Source organism: Acromyrmex echinatior, chromosome 19 (assembly GCF_024713525.1).
Source record: "Acromyrmex echinatior isolate Ae372 chromosome 19, ASM2471352v2, whole genome shotgun sequence".
Taxonomy (NCBI): Eukaryota; Metazoa; Arthropoda; class Insecta; order Hymenoptera; family Formicidae; genus Acromyrmex; species Acromyrmex echinatior.
In genome coordinates, this window is record NC_141870.1 from 2456233 (window position 1) to 2472487 (window position 16255).

The 16255-nt window shown below is 32.0% G+C and overlaps 1 protein-coding gene across 13 annotated transcripts in view; it reads left to right on the plus strand.

The window, feature by feature from the left end:
- Positions 1-16255, plus strand: part of LOC105147812 (Cyclic nucleotide-gated ion channel-like) — a 145196-nt gene that overhangs the window by 30500 nt on the left and 98441 nt on the right. The gene's annotated exons all lie outside the window — the stretch shown is intronic.

Below are 16255 nucleotides of genomic sequence, written 5' to 3' on the forward strand. Positions count from 1 at the left end.
TATTGCTCTATCTACAATATTCATTATAACACCTTTTTTTTCTGTAAAGAAAGACCTTAATAATAACTGTATACTAGCTCTTAGTTACCTATTGTTTTTGTAATATTGTTTTTAATATTGAGAGCTCGATTAATTTATACACTGTGAAAAAGCTTAGATTTATTCATAAAAAATAAAATTTAAGCTAAATTTATAAATGAGTAGATAATCATTATTCTTAGAAAAAAGTTTTAATATTCCTTATTTGTTAGTCAATAAAAATTATTATTATTAAAAATTATTATTATCTATCAATAAAGTAATAAAAAATAGTCAATCAAAAATTTCCTTCATTGTTCTATGATCTCCAGAGGGAAACGAGGAATAGAAAGGAAAAGGAGATTGTGGCTCTAAAGATTCAAAGAGGGTTGAGGAGTCTGGAAAAGGAGAGTTATCGGGGGGGAGATCATGAAAAGTGGGGGTATGAATTTCAAATTTGGAGGATTGGGAATACTTAGGGTTAGTCGCGGCTCGACGAAGTTGTCGTGAGCTTATTTAGAAACTTATTGAAATTCCCTGTTTCTATTAACATTATAATGAGACGCGATTATTAGAGCTGCGATTTTTTTCACGTTTCCTACAACCCGCGCGGTGATTTTTGACGATGGAAAGAGAAAGAATCGACGAAATCTTGGAGCAGATGAACGCTCAAGATTCACGATTGAAAGAGAAAGAATCAACGAATACCTGGAACGGAATTCTTTCTCTCTCAATCGCGAATCTTGAGCGTTCATTCGCTCCAAGTATTCGTCGATTCTTTCTCTTTCAATCGCGAATCTTGAGCGTCCATCCGCTCCAAGAACTCGTCTATTAACCGAACCAGCTTTTTACTGTGAAGCTCAATGTAAGTCAACTTCTATACTCGGTCGTATAGACCAGAAATATATGTGACCACAGAGTAACCCGATAAAGAAATCCGAACATTGCGCCCTGGATGGGTGCTGATAATCGATAGCGCGTTACATCTGGGGTGTGCGGTTGATTGGATTGGAAACGGGTGTATCGGCGAATGAACGCGACTACAGAACATCTCGCTTGGCAGAAAGCGAATACCGGATAAATTAATGCCGCAAGCCACACACTGCAACATACTGATGTTCTCTCTCTCTCTCTCTCGTGCCGCGCACTCTTTAACCTTACCGTTAATGTACCACTCTCCAGAAATAAAGATGTCACGCGCGGTCCGTGCGCAGCGCAGCCCAATTACCGCTGATTGCCCTTCGAACGTTCGCGCACAAAGTGCCCCTGCGGGACGAACGCTTCGAGAGAATCGGGACAAGCGGTTCGCGTTATACATCGCGTGACACGGACGATGCGACTTTAATTACGCGTATTTACTTAGGTTGAAATAAGAAGACTTTTAATAAAAATAATTTTAAGAAAAATTAATTACTCTATTATTTTTTTTTTAGTTAAAAATTTATAAAACATTAATATTCTTTTAATATTAAACGGACAGATCGTCTCTTTTTAATAACTGCTAACTTTCTGACAAATTATCTAAAGTGTATAATGATTCTCACGCTTTAATTTCGCAACCATTTGAGTGTAAATATAATATAATGTTCATGTGGGAGTTTTAATTAAAGGGCTTCTCTCATTTAGCACGATTCCGTTACATGTGAGACTAATTTCGCCAGATATCGGAAAACCTTGGCAAATCGATTTGTCAATTGCATGTTGTTTCCTTGAATTCTTATTTTACATTCGTCGACGCGACGTCTAATTGTCAGGTCGCGAGGTCATTATTTCTAAAGCTCTATTTTAATAAAAGTAGCGCAAAAGTCCATCATGTTTGAAACTAACAAACCATGTTATATTAAAGAATTACTAAGTGCTTATTGAACGATAGACTAATTAGGTAGAAAAATTGAGTTTTTTTCTTTCATCGCTAATATCATAAATTATTTTGCATCTGCAGAGCTAAAATAAGAAATTTCGATCGCGCATCGCGAGATTTATTTGAAGAAAACAATCTTTTCGCTGGGATTGCAGTAAACAGCGCAATACTATGCGATTTTGTAACGAGTAATCTCAACCAACGAGACGTATTTTGCACAAAAATTGTCATTCGGACGGTTTACTTATCTCGCGGGAAATAGTCGTCGTATAAAACTGCTTGGGGAGAGAAAGCGGGTAATGTTGTTTTACGGAAATCAACAAACAAGCATAACAGCTATGTCGATGTAATGTAGCAGAAGGCAAGTTTGTTTGTGCGGATACGCGCGGTTTACTCGTTGCACAACGTGCATGCATCTTGTTTCAATCCGAGAGAGTATAATATCGTCCTAGCAAAATAGTAGACATTTTAGCAGACATGATTGATGATTTTAGCAGATATTTAGCATAACTTGCCTCGAGACTATTTGTACGTAAGAGGCAACAATATAAGAGAATTAGATATCATTAATAACGATCCATTCTTTTTCAGTACGAAGGAATTATATATTCTTAGTTGCAACGTTTTTTCACGTGGAGGAAATTTCGAGCGCGTGGATTATCAGTCTTCATAGATATTTATACTAGTACTAGAATTTTATATGTCAATGTAATACCTAGAATGTAAAATAGTAACAATGTTAAAAATCATAATGTAGTCCTTCCTTTTTAAAAACATTTTTCATCCAAATATCATATTCAAATATTGAAAAAGATTCTAATGGATTAATCGCAATTTATGATCTTTTTTGTCATATTTGAAGAAAACAGACAGTATAAGTAGGAGAGACTTTGTGAAGAAGGTAACCCGGCGCCTTTTTGCGTTAGAGTAGATACGAATAGAGGAGTGTTAGGAAAAACAGTAGACGAGAATGGCATGGAAAGGAAGTTCGCCTATATCGTGCGGCCACAGAGAGACAGCATGCCGTAGTCAAGAGAGAAATACGATTGGCGTGGGATATTGATCTTTCTTGGGAGTTGCCATGTGCAACGTCGTCGGCGGTCCTATGCTCGAGCGACTTCACGATTCTTCTTTCAAGATAGCAACGCGTCGCGACGCCATCTAACTGTTTTCCCCTCTTTATTCTCCGTTTCTCATCACCAGCCGACTTTGAGAGAATTCCGCCTTTCTTTACACGTCTCAAGAAGTTCTCCAATTCGCTCGGTCACTTCTGATACGAGCCATTGCTCACACTTTACCCTTCTTCCCGAGCCTCCCTCTAGCACCGTAGGTGTCATTTGACATGCATTTAAATCAAAGTTTAGATTACAAACATTCGAAATTAAATACATAATTTCTACACTCTCTTCTCTCTTTATCATAATATAAAACTCGAGGACTTATTAATAAATACAATTATTATAAATATGACAATTACATTACATTACAAGCCAGACATTACAAGCTGTCAGTTTGACGTAACTAAAATTGAATTATAAAATTATATCCTGATTATAATTTTATAATCTTACAAATATTATTTACAATAACATTTGCAGGATGCGCTCGATGCCTCATATGAGAAAATCGATGCGGTAATATGCGTTATATATTTGTTTGTGCTCACGAACTATAAATCTTGTATGTTTTATTCCGGATTCTAGACTAAACGAAAACTGGGCTTTGTTTCGGTAACTGCGCGTGGCACGCGAACATCTCTGTATAAGCTCGTTTAATAGCCGAGTAGAAAAAAAGATGCGCGATCGCGCGCTTTATAGTACGAAACAAGGCTTTATAGTACGAAAAAAAATCCGCGTTAATATTGCATTACATTACGCAACCATAATTTATGATATTGCAAAATTAATGACCGTTCTTGAGTTAGCTTTTTGTGACAATTTCCTAAACGCAACGCGTTTTCCTGCCGTTTCTTTTGTTTTCATATCATTTCTTTCCATAAATCTAAATAAATTAAAATTATTTTCATTTTTATAAATTATGCCACACGTCTTATTATTTTCAGATCAATGTAAAAAATATACTTATGTTGTAACTAACTAGAAATATAAATTTATCAATGTCATGATATAAATATTCTCTCTTCGATGTCGCGAATTTAATTCGTTGTTCGGCTAGATAGATGCATTCTAGTTTTTCTTTTTATAATAAAACACGTAACTTCGGGTAGTTATATGTGCACGGGATTGCAAACTTTATTAATTAAAACGATCTTTTTATCGCCGCTGCGCAAGTAATCGCAAAGAATTGGGCGAGATTATTTTTATACATGAATACAATACTTTTTCAAGAATATGACTGTCCATCTTGCGAAATTAAAGAATGAGAATCATTTTGCACTTTAGATAATTTGTGAGAAAGTTAGCAATTATTAAAAAGAGACGATCTTTTCGTTTAATATTAAAGAAATATATTATAGTATAATGTTTTATAAATTTTAAATTAAAAAAAGTAATAGTAATTTAATTTTTCTTAAAATTATTTATTGGAAGTCTTGCCATTTTCACCTAAGTAATTTTAACTTAACTCTAATGATACATGTAAATAAACTCATTATTACGTTTATCTGTGTAACACTGATAAATTTGAACATTCGCAAAAAATGAAAGATAGATTGTTTTTTTTCATGAAATATTTGGGTATAAAGAATAAATATGGCTTGATTATTTTTTTTTTAATTTTCCATTGAATTGTTTTTCCGACATAATTTGCTACTCGGGTTCTGTCCTGGATTGAGCAGTTAGACGTGAATTAAAAGGGGAAAAGTGAATTACTGAACGCAAGCGTGACAGCTGTGAAATTAAGTTCCTTTATTCTGAAAAAGCATATCCGACAAGCGCGGAGAGGGAAATACTAACGGGGAATAATAAATTGCTTACCAGGAGTGTCGCAAACCCCATCACTATATCCCTCTTTGTGTTACTGGGTAAGTTCGTAACAGTCCGACTGACAATGAGATGGAAACGAAGCGCGCTTCTATTATTTGCATCTTGTTGTAAGACGCAGATGGGTATTTACATACTTTTATGTACAAGAGTAGCGGTCATATCCTTAGATGGACATGGATGCAAATTTCCCGATACATCGTGCGCCTGAAAATGTCGCTTTTGCCATTGTTTTTCACATATCTGCACATATCTGAGAAAAAGATGCTTAAAAATTTATTTGTGAAATATATTTATTTCACTGAAATAAATACTTATTTATGTATGGGCGAAATAAAATTTTATTTCTAGGAAATAAGTCATCTATTTTATTTTTTTGCAATTAGATAATGATATATTTTTTACAGAAATAAAATATATATTTCACAGAAATAAGATAAATATTTTAGAAATGTATATTTCGTCATCACAATCAAATTTCTTTTTCAGAGTAAAGGAACTTAATTTCACAGCTGTTACGTTTGCGTTAAGTAACGTTTGTTTCGCCATACTTTGAAATTTTTTTCTCAGTGTGCTAAGTCTTTCAAATGTACGAAACTTATCCTGGTGTAAAGATTGTGGCATAGAAAAAAATTTAAGCAAATTTAAGCAAATTTAACCGATTCGACCAATCAGACTAAAGATCGAAGGTAATAATATAACGTGTAGCAAATTAAAATATTGATTTGCTTACTGCTTACTTTTTGCGTGCTATAATCTTAAGCATCTCAGACGATTTTGCATCGTTAGTCAGATACAATGGTGTTCTTCAGGCTTCTGAGAAAAAAGAAAGCCGAGCAGTCGGAAAGTTGAAGTGATCTTTAGAATTATTCCAGTCTCAAACTTATACTCCAGTAGTTCCTCGAATCTGCATTTTCATTGAAATCGCTTATATTCCTTTTATACGCAATTACGTGGTACACTGAAAAAAAAAGATTGGCTGCTGCAGCAAATTAGATAATAAAATATGACATGGTATTTTTAATTGCCTGTAACAGCCAATTTTTGGTTGCAAATATAAAAAAAAATAAAAAGATAAGTACAAATAACAATTAAAAACAGTAACAAATTCCTAACTTGCATATTTCGCGGGCAATAAATTCAGACGACATCTCAGTACCAATTTTAATCGAGCAACAAATTTTTTACTAATACTTTACTCTTGTTCCGCCACGCTGAGGCTTTTTTTGTTATTTATACTTATTTTTCAAGCAACAAATTCATAACTTGCATATTTCGAGAGAAACAAATTCAGACGATATCTCAGTCAATTTTAAGCGAGCATAATAACGTTTATTAAAAATTGTTAAACTGTATGTAATAACTTTTAATAAAAAATATTTATAGAAAAGCAAAATAAATGTGCTAACAGCATTTTTCATAATCACATTGACGCGTGTTTGACCGATCGGATGTTATAACTTTTTTTCCTCGTTTAAGAAATTTTTCCACACACATAAGCAGAAAATATTCAGGTATCTGAAGATACGGTAGTGGCTCGGCGCTAAGCATGACGTGAGACACTGACATGCCTCCTTTACGCGAACCGGCGAGTTGTGTCAGATCGAGGTTATCGGATCTCAATAACGGCTGTCCTGATCGAGTTTTAAGTACACTTAATCGATAGCTTACACTTCGATCGCATTATACGTGTTTAAATTTTTTTTCTCTACGTGCCCTACGTGCCAAGCGGAGATAGGGCGATTTCCATTTACAGGTTTCATTCTGTGGAGAACTGTCACCGGAGATGTAAATGCGTTGCAAGCTAGTGTTGTTATGAAACGAAAGAGTAATTTTTAAACAAATCATACTGATGTTGGCTTCCGCGGGGTGCACGACGACGCAACACCGCGATCGATATGTTGGAGTGAGTAAATTGAAAAAGAGGCCCACATTGTCGAGAAAGATAGCGTTTTATATTCGCGAGCCGTGTGTTGCCGAACATTAATCACGCACGTTAAAATTTACTTGATTGAATGAGACGAAAGTGTCTTATTCATTTCTGCAAAAATATTCTATAAAAATTTCCCATCTCTATTTTAAAATTATTTCACGTGACTAAAAAATATTCTGAAAGTCATATTCAAAAACTTGAAGAAAATATGCGTATTTTATATTAAGAATCATTTAAAAAAAGAGCAAAAATAAGTTAAAATTTTATAAGTTAAAAATGGCAAAGCTATAAATCTGCTTTCCTGATTTTTATTACTTTTAACTTCCTTCCGTCAAAAATTATTACATCATCACTAATAAAATTTAATCGGTAATTGAAGTTTGAAACTTTCGTGACTAGCATAAATGAGGTTAATTTTTCATCAGATTTATTGGCAAAGAAATCCTTAAATTAGAATTCTGATAAATTGATATTTCGCTTCTTAAGTACCGAAAAAAAGTAAAATATCTGTTTTATGAAACTGTAATGCACATAGCGCGATAATTGCATAACATGTCATTTAATTTAGTAAATTGCTACAAACCGTGCGACAATCTGGAATCGAAATTAATGCGAAATAAATGTCCGTGATAATTCGTAAAGTTTATGCGATCCAGTTCAATGAGTGCATTGTCTATGAAGCTCATCATTCTTCATCAGAAGATTGTTAACGTATAGTTTAGAGAGCGTTCTCGGCCGCATATAGATTTTTATGACCAACTGTCGACGTCGGCGCATTTTATACGCAATCGGCAGTTAATGGAAAGCGAAAATATTTTATCCCGATAATTACATTTATCATCATGAGCAACGCGTCGCAACATCGTTCAATTTTTTGGGAATAATGCAAATTGAGTACCGATAATATGTTCTAATGTACATGGAAAACGCACATAAAACGTTCAAGTCAAACGCTGTACAATAAATATCAAAATATATGCGTCATCAACTGCAATTTAAATATTTTGTTTTATAGCCATTTTTTTAATAGCTCCAATAAATTTTTCCCCTCTATTTTATTATGGTAATTAATTATGGTATTAATATAATACAATGCATATTTAGCAGCATTATGTGTATATACCGACGTATACATACGTATACTCATAAAAAACGTTATACATTGAAAAAAATTTTTTTTTTCTAAATTTTAATAAATATTTCTTTGAATATTGTTGGAATTAAATATTCAATAAATATAAATATACATTTATTTGATACAAAACCATTAATTTGATTTAGAGTTATTATTTTTTGAAGTAAATTTATTATATAAATAATGTTTACTTAGTACTATTCAAAGAAATATATATTAAGATTTAATCAATTTTTTTCAATGCTTTATTTTAGAAAATAAATAGGATGACTTCCGATAACTTCGCTTTGCTGTTTTTAACTTATAAGATTTTAACTTATTTTTGCTCTTTTTTTAAATGATTCTTAATATAAAATACGCATATTTTCTTTAAGTTTTTGAATATGACTTTCAGGATATTTTCCAGTCACATGAAATAATCTTAAAATAGAGATGGGAAATTTTTATAGAATATTTTTGCAGAAATGAATAAGACACTTTCGTCTCATTCAATCAAATAAATTTGAATGTGCGTCATTAACGTTCGATGACACACGGCTCACAAGTGGAAAACGCTGTCTTTTTCGACAATGTGGCCCTCTTCGATTTATTCACTTCAACGATATCGATCGCGACGTTGAGTCGTCGTGCACCCCGCGGAAGCCAATATCAGTATGATTTATTGCAAAATTATTCTCTCGTTTCATAACAGCATTAGCTTGCAACACATTTACATCTCCGACGGTTCTCCACGGGATGAAACCTGTAAATGGAAGTCGCGATACCTCCGCTTGGCACGTACAAGGGTACGTCAAGAAAAAATTAAAGCACGTATAATACAATTGGAGTGTAAGCTATCGATTAAGTGTACTTAAAACTCAATCGGGACAGCCGTTATTGAGATGCGGTAACCTCGATCTGACGCAACTCGCCGGTTCGCGTAAAGGAGGCACGTCAGTGTTTCACGCCATGCTTAGCGCCGAGCCACTATCGTGTCTCCAGATACCTGAATATTTTCTGCTTATGTGTGTGGAGAAATTTCTTAAAAAAGTTCTTTTCTTCTAACAAAAAAGTTCTTTCTAAAAAAAAAGTATTGTAACATCCAAGTGGTCAATCATCCGCCAATGTTATAAAAATAGCTGTCATATTTATTTTGCTGTTTCATAAATATTCCATAATATTTGAAAATAAAATTTTATTGGAGTAAAATTCTTGTAAAATTAGGAGAATTTTATTTTACAAACCGAAAAAATATTATTTATTTAAAAATAATTTTATTTGAAACTATCCTCTGATTGAATATTCCAACAAATTCCCTTATTATAACATATCTTGTGTGCTTTCCAACAAGCGACACAGTCATCATCTTTGTTTAACATTGGCAAACAATATGGGTGATCCTTTGTATCATTTGTGTCACTTGTTGATAGACACGCCTTGTTAACAATAAAATATTTTATTATAATATTTGAAATGAAAAAGTCAATGTTTGGTGAACAAATGATATTGGTCTGTGTCAATTCTGAAGAATTGCTCGTTCGTGACAGACGCGTTTTGACTATAGCTCCCGCGTTTTTGGATTCGTTTGTTCGTCCTAACTTGTGTTCATGAAGTGTCCGGACGAGCTTCGCTATTGGTTTCGCAGGCCGTTTTACCATTGGTTAATCACTAATTATAAATTAAAGATAATCAACATGTCAATATACTATACTGCTACAAAAGTTTACAACATGCTACTTTCTTCCTTCCGCTCTTCCTTTTCAGTTCCTTCGTTTCGCTCTGCCGCTACTAAGTTCGTATCAACGCTTTAAGTCTATTTATTTTAATTATCAGTATTTTTTATATTAATTCTGATCTTTTTAATTGTCTTCGTTTACTATGTAATAAGTCTGCGTTTATATTATTTTAATCATGCTTTTTTGCAATTATACTGTAATCATTCTCTATGGCCTTCTTAAAACTATCGAGTTATCTATTAAGCAAGAAGCTTATATTTCTGGAATTGTACTAATTTCTCTGTAATTTGTAATCATCTTTCTGGAATTGTATTCATTTTTCTATAATTTGTAATTTGTAATTTGTAATTCGTTTCGCTTGCTGGTAGGCTTAGTAACAACAATTATGCTGAAATCATTCTTGGCCTCTACCTTCTTAAAACTATCGAGTTATCTACTAGCACGAAGCTTGTTTTTCTGGAATTGTACTAATTTCTCTGTAATTTGTAATTTGTAATTTGTTCTATTTTCTGAGAGACTTAGTAACAGCAGTTCTGCTTGTGCCTCACCATTTGTGTATAATGCAATTTCTCTTTACACAATAAATAATAATAGTAATAAATAAATAATAATTTTGGCGTTGAAAAGGAAAGGAGAAAGAAAAACGATTACAGGAACGTGTCATCGCAATTCGACTTGTTTAGAAACAATTTTGTTTTGAAACATTTTGTTGAGATAAGTACGCATTGAGGTTTAGGGATAGTTTAAGGAACATTCTCAGAAAAATTATTTTCTTTAGATTTTACGTCTTATAAATTAGTGGAACAAAATGAGCAGAATCAATTCTAATTAACTTTTTTATTTGTTGCTCATTTGTTGCTAAAAGTTGCCAAAGAAAAAAAATTTTTTGCTCTGCCAATTTTTTTAAAAATAATTTTTGTTAAAGGAAGATTAAGTTAGCGTAACAATATATATGTAACAAAGTCAATCTACTTCAAAGTTACGTAGGAATTTGTTGCTAATTTGTTGCTAATTTTTTGCTAATTTGTTGCTAATTTGTGTTTTGTTGTCGAAATATCTTAGCGAAATTTCCTTTTGAATCCATTACCTATGAAATAAGTGTAGAAACAACGAAAAATTGATACTGAGATGTCGTCTGAATTTGTTGTTCAATATGCAAATTACGAATTCTGTTTTTCATTGTTATTTACATTTATTTTGCAAGCAACAAATTATATCATTTTCTTATTTGTATGTTTTATGAGTAATCAATATTATATATGATCAATCAATATTATATATACTGGTTGCGTTATAATTATTATCAAGTATTTCCTTGTATTGTAATTATATTATGTAATTATGATTATATTATATTTTTTCCTATTTGTATGTCTTCTGAGTAATGCTATTATATATAATATTGATTACTCAGAGAACATAGGATTAAAAAAAAAACAAATAGAAAAAGAATAATTATAACACAAGATTAAATATGTACATATTGTACAGCAGAAGTACATATTGTAATCAAAAAAACGCAAGAGAAGTCGAAATAAAGTAGTCTAATTTTTAATTATTTATATCTCAATATTAAAAATTAGATTTTATTCTGTAAAGATACTCTGTTACTAATAATGTTAGCTGATTTTTTTTTAATTGATGCTAAAAATGTTCTAATTTACGGGAAAAAAATGAATATTCAAACAAATTTTTTAACATTCGAGGAGAGTCGAAAAATCTGGAAAAATATTTTTTATATACTTTCAGTTTTCCTACATTTTAAAAAAAAGTTCAAGAACGTGTTTTGCTTTGTTTTTAAAAAAAAATTTTGTTCTTAATGCGGGGAAAATTTTTTGAGTCTCAGCACGACTCTTACAAAACTACTGTGCGGCTCTTACAAAACAGCAAACTTATAAAATATCATACTGCCAGTATGTTGTCCACGGCCATTGTTTTGTATTGACTAGAAAATCAATATAATATAAGATTGACTTTACAATATTTAATTCTCTATAAACAATTCTTTTAATTACAGTTTGTTGTACAGTATCTGATCTTGCGTTATAATTATTATCAAGTATTTCATTGTATTGTAATTATTATATATTATATTTTTTTCCTATTTGTATTCCGCTCGTATATATTAAACTAATGGAAACGTAACAGAAAAGTAATAGAAATAAAAATTGTATCTTTCAAAGTTATTTTGTAATAATTAAATAGCAAAATGTTGTTACAGAAAAACAAATATAATTTATTTTAATTCTATCTTATTTTAATATAGAAATATAAATATAATGACTTTATAATCTGTTTTTACCGCATCGCGAAATTATTTTTGTTAGTAAAATTTTTCGATATTTTACCGTACTTCGCCAGGCATCATCGTAATTGCAAATTAAGTAAAAAAATTATTAGCTAACGTTATTTTTTTTTTAATTTAAATCTTGACTTGCTGGAAAGGATAATGATTTATAACATTTAATTAGCCGAGGTCGATTTTCAAACTTTAACGGGAATTTATAGTTTGAACAAGTAATCGATTGATGAAAATGACATTGTCCTATGGGGGGCGCTTGACGAACGTAACATTCTTCCTAATTGCGTATCCCGCAGTGACGGGTGTCAGTGGCAATTTCCGTTTTATGACTGTGTCCGTGGAATTCCGTATCAGCGGGTGTGATTGGTCATTGGTCGCGTTTATCAACTGCCGGAGCCCTATCAGGGACGACAGATTTTCGAATCCCAAAGCCTTTATTTGTCTGCCTCGTGAACTGCACTGACGCGTCGTCGAAAGCTGTCATGTTTGTCACAGCTTCATCTCTTTGATTTAATTCTCAAATCAAGATTTCTGATATTCGTTTTGCTCAGTACGTTTTTTTTTAAATACACAATACACAAATAATTTTAGTTATTAGTTTTACGTGTGTTAATTATGGATCACAATGAAAGCGAAAATATAAATTTAGCGTTAATATAAATTTTGAATCATAAATTTCCGAAATACTGATGTCCTGTTACAAAAGTTGAACGATTTCCGATGTATTATTATTAGTTTCAGATTAATTATCGCAAGTTTGTAATATCTTTTGTTGCGTAAAAAGTTTGATTAATAATCGAAATTAGCCGTTATTTTTTGTCGATAGCGTAATGTCCTCCTCCATCCTTAATTGATTCTCACATTAATTTGAATAGAAGCTCGTTATCAGGTCTCCAAGAAGTAAGCGATTGTTCAAATGATATACATCATATATTTATGTATTTTTTAATTATGCTTGGCTATCTATATATCCTGATTGAAATCTGCTTGATAATTCCAAAACGCAATCTTATCAATGATATTTTGTTTCGAGGGAAGCATTTTCCCTGGGATACGGATAATGTTGCTTCCACTGATAGAGCTGTATCGAGAACATAATTCTTAAAGAGGTCAAGATTGATGTATCGATAGAACAGATTATCCTATTTTATCCTCCCTTCGGGAATTATCCTTTCCCCGTGGAAGGTTAAAACTAAATTCTTATAATTAATGACTAACTGAAATTATTTTTTTGCCTTATACTTTCACAAGATAGAGCATCTGCATGTGAATATGTTAGTAAAAACAAATCTGTGCAAATTATTCCTTCAAACTCTTGTCGATTACACGCAATCATTTTGAATCATTGAAGAGGATCTCTAATTCAATATAATATTTAAATGCATAATTTATTAATTAGATTAACATTACCGTTTTTATATACACCAATTAAAGGTAACATAATATCAATGTTATAATTTCGCACTTAACAATATAACTGTTATGTAACACTATATTCATAGTTGTCGGTTCTCCGATTTTTTGTCGGAGACTCCGATTTTTTTAGATCAATCTCCGGCACTCCGGCAGACGAGAAAATCTCCAGTTTTTCTAAATTTTCTTTTTAATATTAAAAAAGAATAATAATTATATAATTTCACGAAGAGATCAAAAAAATAAATGGATTAAAAAGTATAATTATTGTGTGAATAAAAACAGAAAAGGTCCTCTTACTTTCTTTTTACACGCATACCCTTTTCTTCGGTTTTGGAAAAAAGTTTCCGGCAGGATAGTAAAAAATTTGAGAGGCTTTTTTTTAGAGAGGCTAGTTAAGTTAGCAATCGATCTCTGGCAGAACAGTCTAATCTCATGAACTTTCAGGTTCCAGTGGAACACTGATCGAAAAGCTCGCACAATCGTGATTACGTTTATATTGCTGAAATTATAACACTGATATTACATTATTTATTTTAATTTGTGCCGACTGAGATATTAGATTTTGTTTTAAATTCTCGACTTTTATTTAATGTGTAAACATAATCTCATTTATCGTATCTATTCACATATACATATGTACACTGATTAAAGCAAATCTACAAGGAACATTCTTTTTCAAACATATATCCTGTGCAAAAAGAGATAAAAATGTTTTCATAAAAGATGATATTGTGTTTTAGTGAACATATTTCTACATGACACGTATATGACACGTATATGAAAGCAAATTTATACGATGCGAGATCTTCATTACTGTTGTAACACAATAGTAGACTATATTATCTGAATGAAAGACTGAATAAATATTCTTTTTTATTAATCCTTGTATTACTATTGGCAATTGCTATTGGCAATTAATTAATTCATGAAAGGAAGAATTTACTTGTATATTATCGATATGTCTCAAATAAATATTTTGAAAAAAAAAAAGAGATTTCATTAATCTCCAGAACTGCTTTTTGAACCAAAGACTTTAAAGTGAGGAGTCAAGAAAACGAAGAAAGACGATGAGAAAGAAAAAGGAGAAAAGAGCACTTGGTCGCGCACGTCTCATTAATCACTAGGAACATTTTAATTACAACGCCGTACGATATACCGATGTAGTTCCCAAGTGTCAAATGCAACGCGAGCGTAATTTAAATTTGCAAAGTTCGTGTCCTAGCAATAGGCTGCAATTGCGTAATCGAATCATGGATTGCAAAATCACTTAAATTGCTTTTTTTACGGTTCGAAAATTGCTCGTTACTGTATAACGAGCATGTCGACGGTATATCTTCGCCGCCCTTTAAATTGCTACTTAAGCAAACGGCTCGATGACATGCAAAGATTAGGTGCAACGAGTAGCTTTGTAATACATTTTACATTTATGTACTGCACATATTGCAATTATTAGTTAATGGATTGTACGAGCGAGTGTATACAATGCACCAGTCGCTCGCTATTAATATGATTAAAATGATCTCAATATGGATTTGCATATTATTAGAGCTAATAAATTGACGTCGCGACTTCGATAATTATTCTAAATACAACGTTAATTAATTGATTCAAACTAATAATACAATGTTTTGTTAAATTTATTATGTAATTATGTATGTTATTTCGATCAATCTGCTTATATCAGAAAGCAGTTTTGAAAATTATCCGGTTTACGTGTGAAAAGATGTTAATTTTAACAATCCGAAAATCTTAATAAACTACAATTATAAAATTGTTAAAATCGATTTTTGCTCGAATTGTGATGTAAATTAATTTCTTACTATCACTTTTTTTTCTATTGTGTTGTAATTAATTACTAATTAATGCTGCAACATGCGGTATTCTTCTGTTTCTCAGTTGATGCATATTCATAAGGACAAGATTTGAAAAACAAATTTTAAACAAGTTTCTCGAAAATTCGTAGAAACTCGAGAATCATGCAGAATATCGAGTCTTGCGAAAAAGATTCTTAATTGCGGTTAAAATGTTTTGTATCGATATTTAACTAAACGAAGATTTGAAAGTTCGCTTATTGTTTTTACTGAAAATCTTATAAAGTGGCTAAACTTGTGTAACTAAAGTCAAGTTCGTTGAAAATTGCAGCAGGCATGGTTACCGAAGTAAAACCAAAGACATAACCGATACGTTCATTTCTCACCTGTCCAATTTCGTCGGCTATTCATACCGACCCTGTGTTATATGTCGAACGATTATGTCAGAGCAAATAGGACAGCACAAATGATTTGCTCATACATTTTAGAAGATGGATTTGCGAGATGCCTTACATAATGTTGCGGTAGATATCTAATCTTAGATCTCTCGACATTTTTGCACGCGTATATGTATCACTTTAATCGTATTTTATCATCTTCCAAATTTAATCGAGAAAAATGCACTTTCGCGAATTTGTCAAAAAGTACACAATGTAGAAATTAGACGATTTCTTGTACTTTGCAACAAACAACTTTCTTTCTAGAATTACAGAAAAAAATTAGCCCTTTAATTGTTGATAAAATTACACTCTTATAATAACTAAATTATAACGTAATGGAAATGGAACATCTTGTACGTGGTTCGGTTTTGACCTTTAACTTCGTAACTTTTCCGTTAAAAATAAAAGGACTAAAAGTGAACCTTTCCACGTGTTTGCCGAAACAGTGATTTCTCTCTCGAATTGATGAGATTTATTCAGGGATATCCACTGAGAGATATGGAGAGTGATCCAGGATTTGAAACATCGAAGGGTAATAAATGCGAAAGAACTTACTGTGATAATTACTTTGATTGCGATTTCTTAATGAATACTATTAGTTGGAAATGATGTCCTTACCTAGTCGGAATAGGCACGTTGTAATTGCCACTGCACGAAATGTCCACTCCGAGTGTGAGAGCTA